This window comes from Triticum aestivum, chromosome 1D, assembly GCF_018294505.1.
Source record: "Triticum aestivum cultivar Chinese Spring chromosome 1D, IWGSC CS RefSeq v2.1, whole genome shotgun sequence".
Taxonomy (NCBI): Eukaryota; Viridiplantae; Streptophyta; class Magnoliopsida; order Poales; family Poaceae; genus Triticum; species Triticum aestivum.
Genome location: NC_057796.1, coordinates 412,124,267 through 412,146,007, shown reverse-complemented (window position 1 = coordinate 412,146,007; position 21,741 = coordinate 412,124,267).

Here is a 21,741-nt window from a genome sequence, read left to right as displayed (position 1 = left end):
CGCGTGTTGGCCATCCACCACCTTCGGCTTCACGTTGAAGATCTTAAGCCACAGACCGAAGTGGGGCTGGACGCAGAGGAAAGCCTCGCACACGACAATGAACGCCAAGATTTTGAGGAAAGAGTTCAGGCTAGATCATGGAAATCTCGCCCATAATAGAACATAAGTCCGCGGACGAAAGGGTGGAGTGGAAACCCTAGCCCGCGGACGAAATGAGGGAGAAACACCAGCCTCTCATTGGGTTTTGGTGTAGGGACGACTTGTCCCTTGGCCGGAAGCCGGTGGGCGATCTCCTTCGCCAGATACCCGGCCTCCCGAAGCTCGGCGATGTCCTTCTCCTTGACAGAGGAGGCCATCCACTTGCCTTGCCCTCCAAAGCCGAACATGATTGAGAGCTTGCTCGGAGTGGAAAAGATGAGAACTTGGGTGCTGGAACTCGAGAATGGAAGGGCAGAGGAAGAAAGAAGGCGTGGGTGAAGAAGGGGAATCCTTATCCCCTTATAAAGGCAGTAAATATTGAACGCCTGCCCACTCGCCTTAAAACTCGCCTATTCCCAAGGGCTGTGTAAACGGCACAGTTGGATTACCCACGCCCGTACTGATGAGAATCCCGCAATAAGGGGACACGATCTCTGCTTTGACAAGACGTGCCAATGGAAACCGCATCTCGAAACGTGGAACGGCAGACAAAAACGGTTTGAAATAATGACCGGGCAGGCATGATGTCATCTTGCGAAAAGTTATCAGCGGATGGGACTTGTGAAATATTATACTCTCTACGATTGTGTGTGTGGTACTTGTGTTGCAGATCCGGACACGTTCGTTGCGTCCGAAGACTATCTTTGAGTATTCGGAAAGGAGAACCCGCCTTGCAATGCCGAAGACAATCTGCGCGCCGGACACCTCGTCATTGAAGCCTGGTTCAAGGGCTACTGAGGGAGTCCTGGACTAAGGGGTCCTCGGGCGTCCGGCCTGTTGGACATGGGCCGGACTAATGGGCTGTGAAGATACAAGACCGAAGAATCTCTCCCGTGTCTGGATAGGACTCTCCTTGGCGTGGAAGGCAAGCTTGGCGACCAAATATGAAGATTCCTTTCTCTGTAACCGACTTTGTACAACCCTAGTCCCCTCCGGTGTCTATATAAACCGGAGGGCTTAGTCCGGAAAGGGATACAGTCATACAGGCTAGACTTTTAGGGTTTTAGCCATCACGATCTCGTGGTAGATCAACTCTTGTAATACTCATATTCATCAAGATCAATCAAGCAGGAACTAGGGTATTACCTCCATAGAGAGGTCCCGAACCTGGGTAAACATTATGTCCCCAGTCTCCTGTTACCATCGACCTTAGACGCACAGTTCGGGACCCCCTACCCAAGATCCGCCGGTTTTGACACCGACAGTGGGCACAACCCACCTGGGCGTGCCTGGGCCCCCAGGCGTGCCCTGGTGGGTTGTGCCCACCTCGGGGCACCCCCCCCCCAGGTGCTTCTCTGTCCCACTAGATGTCTTCTGGTCCATAAAAATCCAAAAAAAAGTTTCGCGGTGTTTGGACTCCGTTTGATATTGCTTTCCTGCGATGTAAAAACACGCAAAAAATAGCAACTGGCACTGGGCACTGGGTCAATAGGTTAGTCCCAAAAAATGATATAAAGTTGCTACAAAATGATTATAAAACATCCAAGAATGATAACATAACAGCATGAATACTTCATAAATTATATTTACCTTGGAGACGTATCAGATGCCGGAAAAGGCCCGTAGATGGGATCTCACGGGAACAGAAGGTTGCAGCGGTTGAAAAGTGTTTTCGTGGATACTTCTGGTGGTTTGGGAATGTATGTGAATATATAGGAGGAAGATCTAGGTCAGGGGGTCACCGAGGGGCCCACAAGGTAGGGGGTGCGCCCTACTCCCCTGGGCACGCCCTCCACCCTTGTGGCCGCCTTGTGGCTCTTCTGACTTGCACTCCAAGTCTCATGGGGTCTTCTGGTCCAAGAAAAATCATCGCGAAGGTTTTATTCCGTTTAGACTCTGTTTGGTATTCCTTTTCTGCGAAACTCAAAAACAAGGAAAACCATAAACTGACATTGGGCTCTAGGTTAATTAGTTATTCCTAAGAATAATATAAAATAGCATATCAATGCATATAAAACATCCAAAACAGATAATATAATAGCATGGAACAATCAAAAATTATAGATACGTTGGAGACATATCAATACTGACGGGATTATAATGGGGGATTTCAATTTCATTAGGGCTCCCACTAACAGAAGTAGACTAGGGGGTGTCAATGACATGCTACTTTTCAATGAGGCTATTAGTCATTTGGGGGTGATTGAATTGCCATTACAAGGCGGGCAGTTCAACTGGAGCAACATGCTGGAAAACCCCTTGCTAGTGAAACTTGGTTAGTTTTTTACTTCAGCTTCTTAGATGACCTCATATCCAGATTCTATTGTGTTTCCCCTTGCCAGGCCAATTTCTGATCACCTTCCTTGTGTAATTAAAATTGGCACCAGCATCCCTAAGGCTAGGGTGTTTATATTTGAGAACTATTGGCTTCAGCACTCAACATTCAAGGAGGTGGTGTCTGCAGCATCGAAAATTCCTGCGGGTAATTTGGATGCTACCAAAAGTATTAATGCTAAGTTCAAAAACCTAAATAGGGCCCTAAACCAATGGGCCAAAAATTTGCCTTCTCTTAAAACCCAGCTTGCTACTATCAGTGAAGTGATTTTCCTGCTGGATTTTTTTGAGGAATTCAGAGACTTGGGGGATTATGAATGGAATTGCAGAATAATTCTAAAGGAACACTTGCTCACTCTGCTCAAGAATCAAAAGATATACTAGAAACAAAGGGGGGAATTAAAGGGGTTAAATTTGGGGAAGAGAATACAAAATTCTTCCACACAAAAGCTTCCATTAATCATACACAATCACATTGCAATTCTTCAGAATGAAGACCAAGCTGAGATCTCTGACCATACAGGGAAAGCAGCCATACTTTGGGAAGCCTTAAAAAATCAGAATGGGCACTATTAAGAAAACAGAAATGCATTTTGATCTACACTGACTATATGGTTCACAAATTGAGGCTTCTGTCTTTGAAAATCTGGAACAACCATTCAGGAGATCACAGGAGTGGTCAAGGAGCTCCCCAATGATAAATCTCCAGGTCCAAATGGTTTCAAAAATGAATTCTTCAAATCCTCCTGAGATATTATAAAAGAGGACATAATTAGGTTGGTGCATGATTTTTATGAAGGCCAGATTTCCCTGGAAAGCATCAGCACTTCATACATCTTCTCCTACTACAGCTAACCATTTCAGACCTATTTCATTACTAAATTGTTGCCTCAAACTCATCACTAAATAGCTGGCCAACAGACTATAGAAAGTGATCTTACAAATGGTCCACATAAATAAATATGGCTTCCTCAAAGAGAGGTCTATACATGACTGCCTAGGCTAGGCTTTTGAATACCCCAATAATCAATGTCACAAACCAAATGAGGAAGTGATTGTCTTGAAGTTAGATTTTTAAAAGGCAATTGATATAATTGAGCACCAGGCAATTTTGGATATCCTGAAAGCAATGGGTTTTGGACTAAGATGGATTGGGTGGATTAAAATGTTTTTTACATTAGCTTGCTCTGTTGTAACGTTGAATGGTGTACCTGGAAAAAAGTTCTACTGTCTTAGAGGAGTGAGGCAGGGGGACGCCCTTTCCCCACTGTTGTTTGTTTTGGCAGCTGGCCTACTACAGTCTATGCTTAACAAGGCCATGAACTTGGGAATTCTGTCACCACCTCTGCAAGTGGAATCATGGACAGACTTCCCAATTGTGAAATATGCTGATGATACACTGGTTCTTCTGCAGGCTGATGCCAAACAGCTTCATGGACTCAAAGCTCTGCTTAATACTTTTGTTGATGCTACTGTACTAAAGGTCAACTACAACAAATCAATCCTCATTCCCATCAACATTCCTAAGGAGAGAGTGGAAATTCTAACAAATACTCTCAACTGCAAAGAAGGTGCTTTCCCTTTTAATTATCTTGGCATGCCTCTAGGTCTACACAAACCAACTATGGAACAATGCCTGCCTTTAGTCAATAAAGTGCCAAAAAAGTTAGTGGGTCTGTCTGCTTTCATGACTGTCAGATTCAGGGTTCCGGCAAACCCTTGTGAGGTTCGAACTCTGGGGTGCGCACGAAGGATTCCCTCTCCCTAGCTCGCACGCTCAACGATCTCACGGCCTAGCTGGACGAACCCAAAGAACATGACACACAGAGATTTATACTGGTTCGGGCCACCGTGTGGTGTAATACCCTACTCCAGTGTGGTGGTGGTGGATTGCCTCGTGGGCTGAGGATGAACTAGTACAATGGGTGAACAGCCTCCGGAGGAGAGGTGTTCTTGAGCTCGATGAGCTGGTGAGGATGGAATGGATCCGATCCAAGGTCCATTCGATCTCCGAGAGTTCTCCGTTCGATCTCCCAGAGTATTCCCTTCCTACGGTGGTGGCTAGTCCTATTTATAGAGGCCCCGGTCCTCTTCCCAAATGTTAGGCGGGAAGGGATCCCACAAAGGCCAATTTTGAAGGGGGACAACTAGTACAAGTTGTCCTGATAAAAGGTGGTCTTCGCCTGCCAAAGGCTCTGGTGGTCACGCTGCTGTGGGCTCCGTGGTGACCTCCGTCCTGCCGTCCTGTTGGTCTTGGTCTCGTTGCACCGATATGGAAACCTTTGCCTGATGCCTCGGGACTCCTCGTCTGCGCTTGCCTCTTTAGCTCCAAAGAGGAAACTGGTGCACTGCGCCCGCTGGCGCCCGCCTGGCCTTGGTCATCACGGCTCACGTCATGTGAACCTCGCGAGGTGCCCCTTGCATAGATTTCTCCGCTCCTCGGGAGCCAGCCTAGCGAGGCCGCCCCCAGGGAGGTCTTGGTGTCGTCCGCCTCCCGAGGCTTGGCCCCTCCTGAGGGTCTTGAGCTGTTGTTGTCGAAGCTGGGTCGTACTGGGTCCTTGGTGGAGCCACGCTCGCGGGCCGTAGGCACGCAAGTCTGGGTACCCCCGTTCCCAGGACGCCGACAGTAGCCCCCGGGCCGAAGGCGCGCTCGGACTTGGCTTCGAGGCGAAGCCAAAGGGAAAGTGCGGAGCGCCGCGGGCCCCAACCGCATGCGGCCTTGGTCGACGCGTGGCGATTGACTAGACGTGGGCGCCTCCACATCCCCATGCCGCCTCTGCAACCGTCCTCGACTTGACGAGACCCTCCTTCTTCTCGCAGCGTGCTCCTTCTTCTTCCTCCTTGCTTCTCCGTCTTGCCGCGACTCCCATGGCGCCGATCAGGAGATTCTCCGCCGCCAAGAAGGGAAAGACCCCCCGCGAGGAACAGGGGCCACTTCCGCCGAAGAAGAGGTTCGGCTGCTCCCGCGGCGCCGGCGTGAGGCTGGAGGTGACGAGGCCTTGGTATGAGCGGACTCCGCCCGTTTATCCGCTGCCCTTGTACACCCAAGCGCAAGGCTCCGGAGGAGGAGGCAACGCCTCGTGCCGTTCGCATCGCGGCCGCAGCGGCCGGGCTGTGGTCGCACGGGCCACCGTCCCACGAACCCATGCGAAGGGCTCTTCGCGGGAGTTCATGGTATGGGCGGCGATGCCACTGCGTACATGGATCAAGCTCCCGTGGTTCTTTGCTGCCGAGAGGGCCGCTCGAGCTGTGGCTGCAACATGCCGAGTGTAGCACCCCGGCGATGGGAGCGGAGGTCGAAGTCGTTTCCCCGGGCAAGATCTTCATGACCCGTGGATGGGGCGAGGTCGCCCGCACCTGCCGCGCGGAGGGGGCCCTCGCCCTCCATTTTGAGTAAGACGGCGCCTCCACGCTGTTCTTCAAGGTCTTCGACGAGGAGGGCCGCCACCTGGAGTGTTGCCCCGGAGGGGGGCGCCAGGACGGTGCAGCGGCAGGCGTTGAGCCCGCCCTTGGTCCTGCCGACGGCTCCTCCAGCAGTTGCGGAGGCTCCTGGGAGTCCAGCGACTCTCCTGAACTTGACGAGACTCCGGAGCTCCCGCCGTGCTCGAAGTGCGGAGACGGCATCTACTCACCGTCGCCTATGATCTGGATGGGGTCGGCGTCCGCCCCCATGGGCCCACTGTTGATGATGGCGTCGACAGTGACGCCTGTAGATATGACTCCTGGAAGCCTTCTTCTTTTGTTCCCTGCGAGGAATCGAGATAAGCCCCTTGGGGGTGTGTAAAGAATCTGTAGCGCTTTTGGGTCAATATTATTCTCGTTATGAAATTCATGGTTGTGTGTCTTGCTTCGGCTTTGTCCCCCTTTTCTTCCTCGCGGTAGCTTAGCGCTCTACGCTGACAGGTCCCAGTCCCCAGGCAGGCTTCAGTCGTCGTTGGTATGCCAGGTCGCGATGCCGTGGTCAAGGCCAGGAGGTGAGCGGCCCGAGGTCCGGTGAGAGCTCCCGAGGCGCGATGCTCAAGAGGTCCCCTTTAGCGTGCAAGCAACTCCTTGAAGGAAGAAAAGGAAGGCGGCACCGCCGGAGCAAGGTCGCAAGAGCTAGGAACCCTGTGTCACAGCGCCGGGCTGACTCGGATGCGTGACTTATCTTAGTGATCCTGGGCCGATTCCTTGTGCCGCGCGCGGTTTGCGCGTCTGCAGCGGTGGTACTACTAGGTCAGGCTCGCGCCAGACTCCTCCCTTTTTCATGCTCTTCTATGGGCCCCGCGTTCTCGGGTCCAGACCCTCGAGCGGGGCTCAGCGGCCGCTGGTATGCCAGGTCGTGATGCCATGGTCAAGGCCAGGGGGTGAGGGCTGGAGAGTCAGTAAGCACTCCTGAGACGCGATGCTCAGGAGCCCCCCCCTTTAACGTGCAAGAAAATTGCATGAGAAAAGGAAGGAGCTGACGGGGCCACCCGTAGCTAGTGCTCCGGAGATTCCTGCGGGTTAGTTGTAGAGGGAAGTATAGCTTGCAATCGCGTCGGCTGTCCTGCCGCTGATCGTCTCGCAAGAAGATAAAGGCACTGAGGATCTGGTGAGGTGATGTGCGCGGGGCGGGCCGCGAGCTAGAGCTCAATCTCTCAGGTTTATCAGCGTTGCAGGGACAGACCCGAGCACAAGCGTCGTGCCAGCATGTGGAGTCCTCGTCGCGGGATGAGCAGAGGGTCGGCCAGCAACGCAGGATGCCGCGAACTGTAATAGGTAGGTATGAAATCATATCAGGAAGGGAGAGCAACGCTAGTTCAGATAGATGCAAGAATGATACATGCCACAGGGATGGACCCATGCGGCCTGGGGATGATGTAGCCCGAGGGGCGCCCCCAACAAAGTAAGCTAAAGATGCAAAAGGATACACGCCGCAGGGACAGGCCCGTGCGACTTGGGAATGATGTAGTCTGAGGGGCGCTCCCAGCTGAACAAACTGGAAAATATCACCTGGCTCCATTGTTGCAGAGGTGTTGGAGTAGCTCAAGATGCGCGCTGAAGGAGTCGTTCCTCACGAGCCGCCAAGATCCTGAGCCTCGGGAGGCTCGTGAAGGTCTGTCGCCATCTCCGCCAGGACCGCCTGGTGCCTGGCTTCCTAGGCCGCCAGGGTGCTCTGCAGGCAGCGCTGGAAGGTGACAGCCGCGTTCGGTAAGCCAAATGGCATGCGAACATAGTTGTGAGGTGGACCCTCGCACCGACCAACGCGCGAAAGCCAGAAACACCCCTGAGATGCAGCCCTGTTGAGCCCGAGGTAGTCGACGCAGGCACGCAGCTCGTCATCCTCGCTAGGACAAGGAGCTGCGTCGGGTGGTGGGCGGCGGTCGCCGCGAATGACTCTTGCTTCTTGAAGCTCCTTGGTGGTCTTGGTGATGAACTCCTGAGCACCAGGCACCCCGTGCCTCGTGCCCTGATGCAGGAAGCGTGCAGCGAAGCATGCCTCCATGTGGTGCTCGTGCGCCTCCCTCGTGACGTTGGCTAGGTCTAAGGCCCTGCAGAAGAGAGCCCCCGAGCCCAGCCTAAGGAGGGCGCTGGGCGTGCCTTCCTATGCGAGGGAGGGAGGCGCCCCGTCCGTGCGTGCAAGTCCTGAGGTGGTGCTGCTGGAGATTCCGCCCTCATGAGGCCCTTGGCAGAGTAGTTGCTTCTTCTTCTTGGGGATAGCCTCATGGGGGTAGATGGTGCCTTCGTTGTCTGGGTCCTCAACCGCTGCAGCCTGGTAGGCGCGCTCGAGGGAGAACACCGCGTCCTTTTCCTCGCAGGCGACCGTGATGACACCGCAGCTCCCTGGCATCTTGAGGACGTTGTAACCATGATGAGTCACCGCCATGAACTTGGCCAGGGCCGGATACCCGAGGATGGCATTGTAGGGAAGGTGAATGTGGGCGACGTCAAAGTCGATGAGCTCTGTGCCGTAGTTGTCGTGCTTGCCGAAGGTGACAGGGAGGCGGATCTGCCCTATCGGGGTGGTGGAGCCGTCGGTCACTCCTGAGAAGGGCTTGGTAGGCTGCAGCTGATCATATCGTACTTGGATCCGATCGAACGTCTCGACGGATAGGACATTGAGCCTTGCGCTGCCATCGATGGCGCGCGGCTCCTGGAAGCCCCTAGCCCTCTCGGCCTGGTGATGGTCCTTGTTCCTCCTCGGCGGCGGTGGCAGTGGAGGGAGGCCAGCCTTGCCTTGAGGACGGTCCTCACGAGGTTGATCCCTCCAGGTGCCCTCGCGAGGCTGGTCCTACTAGCGGTCCTCACGAGGCTGGTCGTGCCACTCCTGGCGGGGGCCGCGGTCGTCCCAGCATCCTCCACTTCGTCCTCCTCCTCGGTCGTAGCCTCGGTCGTTGCGCTCGGGGCATTGACCGAAGCGCCCATCGCGGATGGCCCTGAGCTCCTGACAGTCACTGGTGTTGTGGCTGTGTACGTTGTGGAAGGGGCAGAACGGGCGGCTGCCCTTGGATGACTCCGCGTGGTCACGGCTGCGCTTCATCCCTGGCTCAGCCGCGAGCATGGCCGCTGTCAGTGTCAAAACCGGCGGATCTCGGGTAGGGGGTCCCGAACTGTGCGTCTAGGATCGATGGTAACAGGAGACGGGGGACACGATGTTTACCCAGGTTCGGGCCCTCTCTATGGAGGTAATACCCTACTTCCTGCTTGATTGATCTTGATGAATATGAGTATTACAAGAGTTGATCTACCACGAGATCGTAATGGCTAAACCCTAGAAGTCTAGCCTGTATGACTATGGTAATGTGTATGTGTCCTTTCCGGGCTGACCCCTCCGGTTTATATAGACACGGGGGAATCTAGGGTTTACATAGAGTCGGTTACATAAGAAGGAATCTTCATAATCGGCCGCCAAGCTTGCCTTCCACGCCAAGTAGAGTCCAATCCGGACACGAGTGCAGTCTTCGGCCTTCATGTCTTCATAGCCCATCAGTCCGGCCCATGGGTAACAGGCTGGACGCCCGAGGACCCCTTAGTCCAGGACTCCCTCAGTAGCCCCCGAACCAGTCTTCAATAGCGAGGTGTTCGGCACACATATTGTATTAGGCATTGCAAGGCGGGTTCCTCCTTCAATGATCTCCAAGTAATGTATTCGGCCATTGATCCAATGTCGCCTCCTTGGCTTCTGCACGTTAAATAATCTTCGTCCTCCATGTGTCGAGCGAATGTGGAAAGTCAGGGTATTTTTGCGAATAACACCCCGTCCACGCAAGGAAGAGCGCCTATTTAAAGAGATTGGATCCTAGATCCATTCAGCGCTACGCAGAAGAAATCCCCAGATACTGCTTAGGAGAAACCATTCCAGCATGGCTAGTGTTCCCAGCTCCTCCGCTCGTCCCAGCCCAGAGAAAGACGAGTGGGAGAGGTGTTTTGTGTCTCATACCCAATTGACTAAGTTGCAGACGCAGGGATTCCTTCCCCCTGCAGATCTAGTCCCTGTTCGAACGGGGCTAGCTTCCTTCAATGAGGGGACTCAGGCAGAGGACTTCCCCAATCCGTCCGGGGGAGAGCGAGTGTGTTTTGTCCCCTACCTGCTAAGAGGCGTTGGATTTCCAATCCATCCGTTCCTCCGAGGGCTTCTGGAGTACTACGGCCTCCAGCTGCACAACTTCACTCCGGCCTCTATTCTGCACATTGCGGGTTACGTCGCTTTATGCAAACTATTCCTGGGCGTCGAGGCTCATTTCGAGTTGTGGAGGAAGTTGTTCTGTCTCGTCCCGCGCAATCATGAAGGGTAAATATTGGAAGTGGGCGGAGCCGAAGTATGGCGCGTCACCGATACCGGATATCCATCCGGCACACCAAGGAAGGCACCTGATGAATGGCCCTCCAAATGGTTCTATATTGAGGACATCGCGCTTCCCGACCCGGTTTGAAAGGGTCTTCCTGAATTTGCGAGCGTCCTGCTGAAGGAACGCCACAGTTGGCGTCCCCGGAGCCTTGAAGAGGAAGATGGTGCGGAGGTTCGTCAGCTGATGAGCAAGATAAAAGAGCTCGCTCAGTCCGGACTCACAGTAATTGAGGTTATGGCGATCTCCATAGCGCGAGGGGTTCAGCCGCTCCAATACAGAGGGCTTCCAATGTGGCACTACAATGGGGAGGATGACGCCTCTCGCTGCGGCCGGAAAGGTCCGGATACCCCTGCCGCTTTGGCTAAGATATTAGCCGAACTATTCAAAGGGAGGAAAAGGAATTTCTTCGCATCAAACTCAGAGACGGGTACTCTATGTATAACCCTCCCAGTTGGGTAAGGCCCAACCCCTCTGTTTTTACTCCTTCCATCTCCGAATTGCCTTTGATAAATTTCTAGTTTGTTTGCTTATGACAGCACTGGCGAAAGGTCACCGAGGGACTTCATAGTCCCGCCCCACAGCCGGAGAACCACAACCGGGAGCTTGATCCCAGGTTTGAAGAGGATCCGGATATATTTGTGGTGCTCGCGGAGGGGGTGTTTTACCAGACGAGCTATGATGGCACAGAAGTGGCCATCATCGCCGACTACCCTGGTCTTCTTCATGCTTCACAGGTAAGTAATCAAGAAACACCTTCTCTGAAAGGGTGCTCTTACTCTGCCTCACCCACCGTATTGTCGCGCGTTCTATTGGGGAGGCGTTCGACGATACCGAGGAAATCGGTTCCTGCGCCGGGCAGGCCTTCGAAGAGGAGGGCCGGTGAAGGCACCGTCGGGCCCTCATCGAGGAGGTATGGATAAATATATTTTTCAGTGGCCGTATCCAACTGTGACCTATGCGCCTGTTTGATTACAGGAAAAAGGTTCGCCGAACTGTGTCCGGGGGTCCGGCCGGCCGCGCTCCCAACAACCAAGATTTAGATCTAGTCGGGGAGACGGGGGCCGATGTAGGAACAAAGCCGGACTGCCCTTCTGCCGAGGGTTCGGACAATATGTCTGTTACCAACTCGGAAGTAGAGAGCGCCATGAATCAACAGTGCTGCAGGGCTGTTTTACGAGACCCGAAGTTCTCAGAGGAGGCATTTAATGCCTTTAGCTCGGGCAACGCATACATCCGAGCTGCTCGAGACGGGCTTAGAAAAGCCACGAGGCAATATCTGCCAGATGTGCAGGTAAGTTTTCTTTGTCAAAAAAGGATAGCCATATACCCGTAGCCCCCGAGACTGAAAGCAGTTGGCACAACTGATTTAAGGATCATTGAACAACAGGTCCTCGCAGAGAAGAATGGTCTGCTAGCCCAAGAGCTGGAGCAGTGTCGGGCGCAGCTAAACGCTGCTACCGCCGAACTGGGAGACTTGAAGAAGTCGTCCTCTGGTATTGTTCCCTTCCACCAAGGAACAATAATTGTGTACCCACTGCGCTAATGTTGCTGCTGATTTCTCATAATAGGGCCATCTGATCAACTTGAAGAGAAGCTGAAGGTCGCCCAAGAGGGAGAAAAAGAGGCGAAAAGGCAACACGCCACAGGCGAGCGTGTGCTGACCCGCGTCAGAGATGAGAAAAACAAGCTACAGGATTCCAACACTGCATTGGGTGAAGAGTTGAAAGATGTTCGAGCCCAGCTAGCCACTTCCATGAAGGAGAACAAAAAACTGTGGGGCGGTATCTTCAGTATGTGTCCGAACTATTTCTGAATTAGCTCAGAGATGAATGGGAATGATATAGTCATGTTTGCAGGTGTACTGACGGGCCGTCTTGAAGAGGAGGTGTCCGGATCATCAAGTGATCTGCTGCAGAGGCTTTCACGAGTGCACGAGCATGCTCGGCTAGCCATGCGGAGTGTGGCTAAGGCCTTATGGTCATCCGAATCCCCTCCAGGAAGTATGGAGGAGCTTGTAGAGCTGTTCAAGGGAGCACGGCGGCATATCCGACTATGGAAGATATCGGCCTGCCGAGAGGGTGCACGGGAAGCCTGGGCCATGGTGAAAACACGATATACCAAGCTGGACCCGAATCACATGGCTAGGGTTGGACCACTAGGGTCAAATGGGGAAGAAATTCCCGTTTAGTTTAGTATATGACCAAGTAGAGGTGGCCGCCAAATATTCCCAACGGGATTGTAAGTTAGACCGCCTATTGGACGGTATAGAGAGGGAAGTGTTTGAGTCCAAGTGACTATGTATTTTCCTTGCCCTGTGTAATTCTAGCTAAATTGTATAGCATTTGTCATGGCAGACCTTTTCGCTTCAACCTCCGGACTCAAGGGTGCGGAGTGTTTCCGGATACCCTCACGGCCGAATAGGCCGAGGCATGCATGGAAAACTAGGCGTAGGGGTCATAGTTGCTTGAACAGACAAGTTGTATTCTGCTAGTTATGTTATATTACATTTGAGTCGTAAGAAACATCTTCCAGAGAGAATAGTTCCGTTAAGGGTTCCTTTCCCTGGGTGTGCATGTATTAATGTACATGTCCGAGTTGTGATGGAAAAATCACCGTTTATGTAACTTCTGGGGGTTACCAATGCAGTAATTGGAAAAACGCCTTTAATTCACCGACTGAATATTCCCTTAAGAACGCTAGCTTTCGGCTTCACCCAGTCTGAGGTACACATCCGGATGACCTGGCAGTAACAATCGCAAAGGTGCTCCCTTTATGCCCTAGCCGAACTAACGGGAACGTAGGGCAGAAGCACAGGAGCCAGGCAAACCAGCTTGTCCAAAACTTAAGTCATATCAATGCATATAGTGGCGAAGAAAAGGTACATATGGAAGAACTCATATGTCAAGAGCTTTATGCTCAAAGAATAATGATAAAAAGCTTCTGTCCAAGAAGCCCCCAGGTATAATGGACATACATATTTGAAATATGTATGTGTTAGCGGTGTGCGGTCTAGTCGTACCGAAACTTTAAAGTGAAGAGGAAAAAGGTAATCGAAAAAGAGAGAAAAATAATGGAAACTACAGGGGAGAAGGAGACGAACAAGGAGTTCGGCGCTAGGCATAGAATCTTCTGAGTCTGGCCGCGTTCCAGGGGTCCGGCTCGAGGCGATTGTCTGATGCATCACGAAGACGGTACGCTTCTCCGGTGAGAACTTCGTCAATTATGAAGGGACCCTCCCATTTGGGCTTGAGCTTGTCCTTTTTCTTCTCCGGCAGGCGTAGAACGAGTTCGCCAACATTGTAAGTCTTGGCCCATACTTCTCTGCTTTGGTATCTTCGAGCCTGCTGTTGATAGAATGCTGAATGGGCTTTTGCGACATCGCGTTCCTCCTCCAGGGCATCTAGGCTGTCCTGCCGATCAAGCTCGGCTTCTCTCTCTTCATACATACGCACTCGAGGTGAGTCGTGAATAATATCGCAGGGTAATACGGCCTCTGCGCCATACACCATGAAGAAAGGTGTGTATCCGGTAGTACGGTTGGGCGTGGTCCGCAGCCCCCAGAGTACAGAGTCGAGCTCCTCAACCCAGTGCTTGTCTGATTCTTTCAAGGACCGCACTAGTCTGGGCTTGATGCCGCTCATAATGAGACCATTGGCTCGTTTGACTTGATTGTTGGTTTGTGGGTGATAGACGGAGGCGTAATCGAGTTTAATACCCAGATTAGTGCACCAGGTTTTTACCTCGTCGGCTGTGAAATTGGAGCCGTTGTCGGTGATGATGCTGTGTGGGACACCATAACGGTGCACAACGCCGGATATGAAGTCAATCACCGGGCCGGACTCAGCCGTTTTGACTGGTTTAGCCTCTATCCACTTAGTGAATTTGTCCACCATAACCAGCAGATATTTTTTCTTATGGCTTCCCCCTTTAAGGGGTCCGACCATATCCAGGCCCCAGACCACAAAAGGCCAGGTGCAAGGCAGTTGGGGGCATGTGGCTTTGGTTGGCGAAGAGCTGGCATCCGACGCAGCGTTGGACAAGGTCCTGCGCGTCCGCTCGGGCTGTCGGCCAATAAAACCCAGTGCGGAAGGCTTTGCTAACGAGGGCCCGAGCTGCGGCGTGGTTTCCGCCGAGGCCAGCATGAATTTCCGCTAACAGCTGCCGCCCTTCTTCTTTGGAGATACATCTTTGAAGTACTCCGGTAGTGCTTTTCTTGTAGAGCTCTCCGTCGTGGACCTTGTAGGCCTTCGAACGCCTGACAATGCGGCGAGCCTCATTCTGGTCGTCGGGAAGCTCCTTCCTATCAATGTAGGCCAAGAAGGGTTCGGTCCATGGGGCAATGACTGCCATAATGAGATGGGTCGATGGTGTTATTTCGGTGGCTGAGCCCCCGGCACTGTCTGTATGTTCGGGATTTGAGGTTGTGTTCGGATCTAAACTGTGGTTGCCGCCCTCCCCTTGCCAGACCACGGATGGCTTGAAGAGCCTTTCTAGGAAGATGTTAGATGGGACGGGGTCTGCTTAGCACCGATGCGAGCCAGGACGTCCGCTGCTTGATTGCTTTCTCAGGCAACGTGGTAAAATTCAAGTCCTTCGAACCGAGCCGACATTTTTAATACGGCATTGCGATAAGCTGCCATCTTTGGATCTTTGGCGTCAAAATCGCCGTTTATCAGAGATATCGCGAGGTTCGAGTCCCCGCGCACCTCCAGGCGTTGTATGCCCATGGATGTGGCCATCCAAAGACCATGCAGTAGGGCCTCATATTCGGCTGCGTTGTTGGAGTCTGTGTACTAGGCATCTTGAGTTTGAGGTAAGCGTAATGTGGCACCGCGTTGAATCTAGCGAATGCGGTTCGTCCGAGCAAGGCGTGACAGCCACTGCGAAATGGGACGATGTCGAAGATTAGTTTCACTTCGGAAGTTATCCGGGGAACCGAATACTACCTCCAGCGTTATTGAGCCCGTACAACGGGCCTCTACGCCTGGTATGACTCCTTTAAAGGTCGTCTTCGTGGGCTTGACCCGTGAGGGGTCGCTGCTCATTTTACGTACTGTATCCTGATAGAGCAGGTTGAGGCTGCTACCGCCGTCCATTAAGACTCGTGTCATGTGAAATCCGTCGATGATTGGGTCCAGGACCAGTGCGGCTGAACCACCGTGGCGGATGCTGGTTGGATGATCTCGGCGGTCAAAGGTGATCGAAAATGACAACCATGGATTGAATTTCGGGGCAACTGGCTCTAACGCATAGACGTCCCTAAGTGCGCGCTTACGTTCCTTTTTGGGGATGTGTGTAGCGTATATCATGTTCACCATTTTGACTTGAGGGGGAAATTTCTTTTGCCCCCCAGTGTTTGGTTGTTGGGGCCCTTCGTCATCACCCTCGCTCTGTGATTCCAATTCCTTGTTTCTACAGTTTGCCTTGCTGGCTTGTTTAAAGACCCAGCAATCTCTGTTAGTATGGTTGGCCGGTTTGTCTGTGGTGCCATGTATCTGGCAAGGACGATCGAGTATGCGGTCCAAGCTGGATGGTCCTCCGCTGCTCCTTTTATAGGGCTTCTTTCGCTGGCCGGACTTGGAGCCACTGAATCCGGCGTGAACTGTAGTGTCATCGGTGTTATCGCCATTGCTTCGGTGTTTGTGTCTGTTGCGCCGGAGCTTGCCGGTGCTGTTGTTGGCCTCGGAGGGGCCTGTTTCGTTCGCTGTCTTTGTACTGCGAGCCAGCCAACTATCCTCTCCCGTGCAAAAGCGGGTCATAAGTGCCGTGAGGGCTGCCATGGACCTCGGCTTTTCCTAGCCGAGGTGGCGGGCAAGCCATTCGTCCCGGATGCTATGCTTAAAGGCCGCTAGGGCTTCAGCATCCGGACAGTCGACGATCTGGTTCTTTTTGGTTAGGAACCTAGTCCAGAATTTTCTGGCTGATTCTCCAGATTGTTGAACAATGTGGCTTAAGTCATCGGCATCGGGTGCCCGAACATATGTACCTTGGAAGTTGTCGAGGAAGGCCTCTTCCAAGTCTCCTAGCTGCCGATGGAGCTTTCAGGCAGACTATTTAGCCAGTGTCGAGCTGGTCCTTTGAGCTTTAATGGGGGGTATTTGATGGCGTGGAGGTCATCTCCTCGGGCCATGTGGATGTGGAGAATAAAATCTTCGATCCACACTGCGGGATCGGTTGTGCCGTCGTATGATTCTATATTGACGGGCTTTAACCCCTCGGGGAATTCGTCATCCAGTACTTCATCTGTGAAGCAGAGAGGGTGTGCGGCACCTCTGTTTCGGGCCACATCGCGGCATAGCTCTGATGGAGTCCGTCTGCGGCATTCGGCCCGGGCGTAGTTAGGTTTGTCACGTCCGAATAGGTAGCCGTCGTCGTGCCTCGAGGCACGTCCTCGCGATCCGTAGATCGATCTTGTATGTCCTGCTCTACTGTCCAGGGTCTGCCGAAGGTCGTACGTGTGACCCCGATCTCTTCCGTCTCTATTTCTACAGGGCGGTGGGGCCGGCTGCTGTTCGGCCTGAGTTGCCGCTTTATCTCGACCACGGGTGGCCAGTCGGCCACCCTGTCTCGACCACGTGGTGGTCGTTCCGCATTACGCGAGGGAGATATGTGTTCTGGTGCCTCCTCATCGAATTGAGGTAGCAGTCTGTGTTTCGGATAGCTCTTGGCTGGGAGCTTGAGGCCGTATTCTTCGGCTGTCAGGACATCAGTCCATCTATCAACGAGCAGATCTTGTTCAGCTTGAAGTTGCTGCTGTTTCTTTTTCAGGCTCCTTGCAGTGGCTATGAGCTGAAGCTTAAAGCGCTCCTGCTCCAGAGGATCCTCGAGCACAATGAAGTCTTCGTTGCCGAGGCTTGTCTCCTCCTCGGAGGGTGGACGGTAACTATCGTCCTCCGAGTCATCTTCTATGGCCTGTTCATCAGGGTTGTTTTGCCTGTTGTCGTGTTCCTCCTGTTCGGATGCAGCTCCGACAGGGTCTTCATTGTTTTCGGCGTCGCCTGGAGTACTATTTTCTCCAGTGCAAGTGTTGCCGTCCTTTGAGCGACGACGCTTAGAACGGCGCTTGGGGCGTCGGCGCTTGGACTGCGTCTCAGAGGTTTTATTCGCATCTGGCTCTTCTTTGTCGTCGCCACATCCTTTGGATGTATCAACCATGTACACGTCGTACGAAGAGGTAGCCGTCCAACGTCCGGTGAATGGCGGGTCTTGGCCTTACTCCTTATCGGCATCGTCGTTCATACCGTCGATGTCTCCGGAGCCATAGTCAAGCACGTCAGTTAAGTCATCGACAGTGGCTATGAAGTGGGTGGCGGGTGGGAAGCAAAATTCCTCGTCATCTGTCTCTAGATTGAACCGGACATAGTTCGGCTGTGAGTCCTTCTCCAAGGACAAATTCTTTAAAAAAATAGCACGTCACCCAAAGGCGAGTGCTGGAAAACGTCAACGGCGCTGAACTTGAAGATCGATAACCGATCTAGCTCGGTGTCCGCAGGCGTACACAGTCCGGAACTTATAGCCGGAGACAAGTCCGAAGTTCCGTTAAAGCGAATATTGCAGGGCGTTGAGTCCGTGTGCGGCTCCAACGCCGCGGACTCTGCGGCCTCGGATGGCACGATTTGCCTTGGCTCTAAGGCCATTGCAGCAGCAGGAACCATCTCCTGGGTGTGATCCAATGACAGATTTAAGTCACGTTCATCGGGGTGAGGGGGAGCGATCGCCGCGGGCTCAAATCCCTTAAAGATCAAGTCTCCATGGATATCCGTGACGTAGTTCAAGCTTCCGAATCTGACCTGATGGCCAGGGGCATAGCTGTCGATCTACTCCAGATGGCCAAGTAAGTTGGCCCACAGTACGAAGCCGCCGAATACGAAGATCTGTCCGGGGAGGAAGGTTTCTCCCCGGACAACGTCATTACTGACGATCGAAGGGGCCATTGAGCCCTTTGCCGACGGCACAGTGGAACTCTCAATGAAAGCACCAATGTCGGTGTCAAAACCGGCGGATCTCGGGTAGGGGGTCCCGAACTGTGCGTCTAGGATCGATGGTAACAGGAGACGGAGGACACGATGTTTACCCAGGTTCGGGCCCTCTCTATGGAGGTAATACCCTACTTCCTGCTTGATTGATCTTGATGAATATGAGTATTACAAGAGTTGATCTACCACGAGATCGTAATGGCTAAAACCTAGAAGTCTAGCCTGTATGACTATGGTAATGTGTATGTGTCCTTTCCGGACTGATCCCTCCGGTTTATATAGACACCAGGGGAATCTAGGGTTTACATAGAGTCGGTTACATAAGAAGGAATCTTCATAATCGGCCGCCAGGCTTGCCTTCCACGCCAAGTAGAGTCCAATCCGGACACGGGTGCAGTCTTCGGCCTTCATGTCTTCACAGCCCATCAGTCCGGCCCATGGGTAACAGGCCGGACGCCCGAGGACCCCTTAGTCCAGGACTCCCTCAGCCGCTCCCTTGCGTTTCACATCCTTGGCCTTGGCCTTCTTGTCTTCTGGGTCGGCAGCTGGAAGATCGAGGAGGGAGAGGTGCCCCTCCCCAGCTCTCGCGCACTTGGTGGCCAGGTTGAACATCTCCAGAGTCGTGCACAGGTCTTCGTGGATGGCGAGCTCCTCCTTCATCTTGACGTCGCGGACGCTGTCGGAGAACGTGGAGATGATGGCCTCGTCCGTCACCTTGGGGATCTTGAGGCAAACTCTGTTGAAGCACTGGATGTACTTCTGCAGGGTCTCTCCTAGTTGCTGCTTGATGCGCCATAGGTCACCCGCGGCCAGCGGGCGGTCGCGAGTGCCCTGGAAGTTGGCGACGAAATGCTTGCGCATCTCGCCCCAGGAGGAGATCGATCCCGCAGGCAAGTTCAGCAGCCACGAGCGTGCTCCATCTTTGAGGGCCATGGGGAACCAGTTCGCCTTGACTTTCTCGTCGCTGTTGGCCGCCTGGATGCTCAGCTCGTAGAGCTGCAGGAACTCAGCAGGGTCGGGGGTGCCGTCGTAACGCGGAGGCAGGTCAGGCTTGAACTTCCCGGGCCAGACGACGCTACACAGCTCGGCAGTGAAGGCGTGGCAGCTGCTGTAGTCACTGGAGCCTGTCGTGGGGGCGGCGCCTGGTCTTGGTATCCGCGCGCCGCCACCGCGGGTGGCGCACGGTCTTGACGCGGTGGTGCGGGGAGTGCAGGAGCACCTTCTTGCGGCCGAGGGACCTCCTGGCAGCTTCCTTCTGTTGGAAATATGCCCTAGAGGCAATAATAAATGGTTATTATTATATTTCTTTGTTCATGATAATTGTCTATTATTTATGCTATAATTGTGTTATCCGGAAATCGTAATACATGTGCGAATACATAGACCACAACATGTCCCTAGTAAGCCTCTAGTTGACTAGCTCGTTGATCAACAGATAGTCATGGTTTCCTGTCTATGGATATTGGATGTCGTTAATAACGGGATCACATCATTGGGAGAATGATGTGATGGACAAGACCCAATCCTAAGCATAGCATAAAAGATCGTGTAGTTTCGTTTGCTAGAGCTTTTCCAATGTCAAGTATCTTTTCCTTAGACCATGAGATTGTGCAACTCCCGGATACCGTAGGAGTGCTTTGGGTGTGCCAAACGTCACAACGTAACTGCGTGACTATAAAGGTGCACTACGGGTATCTCCGAAAGTGTCTGTTGGGTTGTCACGGATCGAGACTGGGATTTGTCACTCCGTGTGACGGAGAGGTATCTCTGGGCCCACTCGGTAATGCATCATCATAATGAGCTCAATGTGACTAAGGCGTTAGTCATGGGATCATGCATTGCGGTACGAGTAAAGAGACTTGTCGGTAACGAGGTTGAACAAGGTATTGGGATACCGACGATCGAATCTCGGGCAAGTAACATACCGATTGACAAAGGGAATTGTATACGGGATTGACTGAATCATCGACATCGTGGTTCATACGATGAGATCATCGTGGAACATGTGGGAGCCAACATGGGTATCCAGATCCCGCTGTTGGTTATTGACCGGAGAGGCGTTTCGGTCATGTCTGCATGTCTCCCGAACCCGTAGGGTCTACACACTTAAGGTTCGGTGACGCTAGGGTTGTAGAGATATGAGTATGTAGAAACCCGAAAGTTGTTCGGAGTCCCGGATGAGATCCCGGACGTCACGAGGAGTTCCGGAATGGTCCGGAGGTGAAGAATTATATATAGGAAGTCAAGTTTCGGCCACCGGGAAAGTTTCGGGGGTTATCGGTATTGTACCGGGACCACCGGAAGGGTCCCGGGGGTCCACCGGGTGGGGTCACCTATCCCGGAGGGCCCCATGGGCTGAAGTGGGAGGGCAACCAGCCCTTAGTGGGCTGGGGCGCCCCCATGGGCCTCCCCCCTGCGCCTAGGGTTGGAAACCCTAGGGTCGGGGGGCGCCCCACTTGCCTTGGGGGGCAAGTATCCCCCCCTGGCCGTCGCCCCCCCCCATCCAGATGGGTTCTGGCCGGCGCCCCCCCCCCCTCCCAGGGGGCCTATATAAAGGGGGGAGGGAGGGCAGTAGTACAACAACCTTGGGCGCCTCCCTCCTCCCCTGCTACACCTCTCCCTCTCGCAGAAGCTCGGCGAAGCCCTGCCGAGACCCGCTACATCCACCACCACGCCGTCGTGCTGCTGGATCTCCATCAACCTCTCCTTCCCCTTGCAGGATCAAGAAGGAGGAGACGTCACTGCACCGTACGTGTGTTGAACGCGGAGGTGCCGTCCGTTTGGCACTCGGTCATCGGTGATTTGAATCACGGCGAGTACGACTCCGTCATCCACGTTCATTGGAACGCTTCCGCTCGCAATCTACAAGGGTATGTAGATGCACTCCTTTCCCCTTGTTGCTAGTATACTCCATAGATGGATCTTCGTGAGCGTAGGAAATTTTTTAAATTATGCTACGATTCCCAACAGTGGCATCATGAGCCAGGCCTATGCGTAGTTACTATGCACGAGTAGAACACAAAGCAGTTGTGGGCGTTGATGTTGCCAATTCTTCTTGCCGCTACTAGTCGTATCTTGTTTCGGCGGTATTGTAGGATGAAGCGGCCCGGACCGACCTTACACGTACGCTTACGTGAGACAGGTTCCACCGACTGACATGCACTAGTTGCATAAGGTGGCTAGCGGGTGTCTGTCTCTCCTACTTTAGTCGGAACGGATTCGATGAAAAGGGTCCTTATGAAGGGTAAATAGAAATTGGCAAATCACGTTGTGGTTTTACGTAGGTAAGAAACGTTCTTGCTAGAAACCTATACAAGCCACGTAAAAACAAGCAACAACAATTAGAGGATGTCTAACTTGTTTTTGCAGCAAGTGCTATGTGATGTGATATGGCTAGAAGGATGTGATGAATGATATATGTGATGTATGAGATTGATCATGTTCTTGTAATAGGAATCACGACTTGTATGTCGATGAGTATG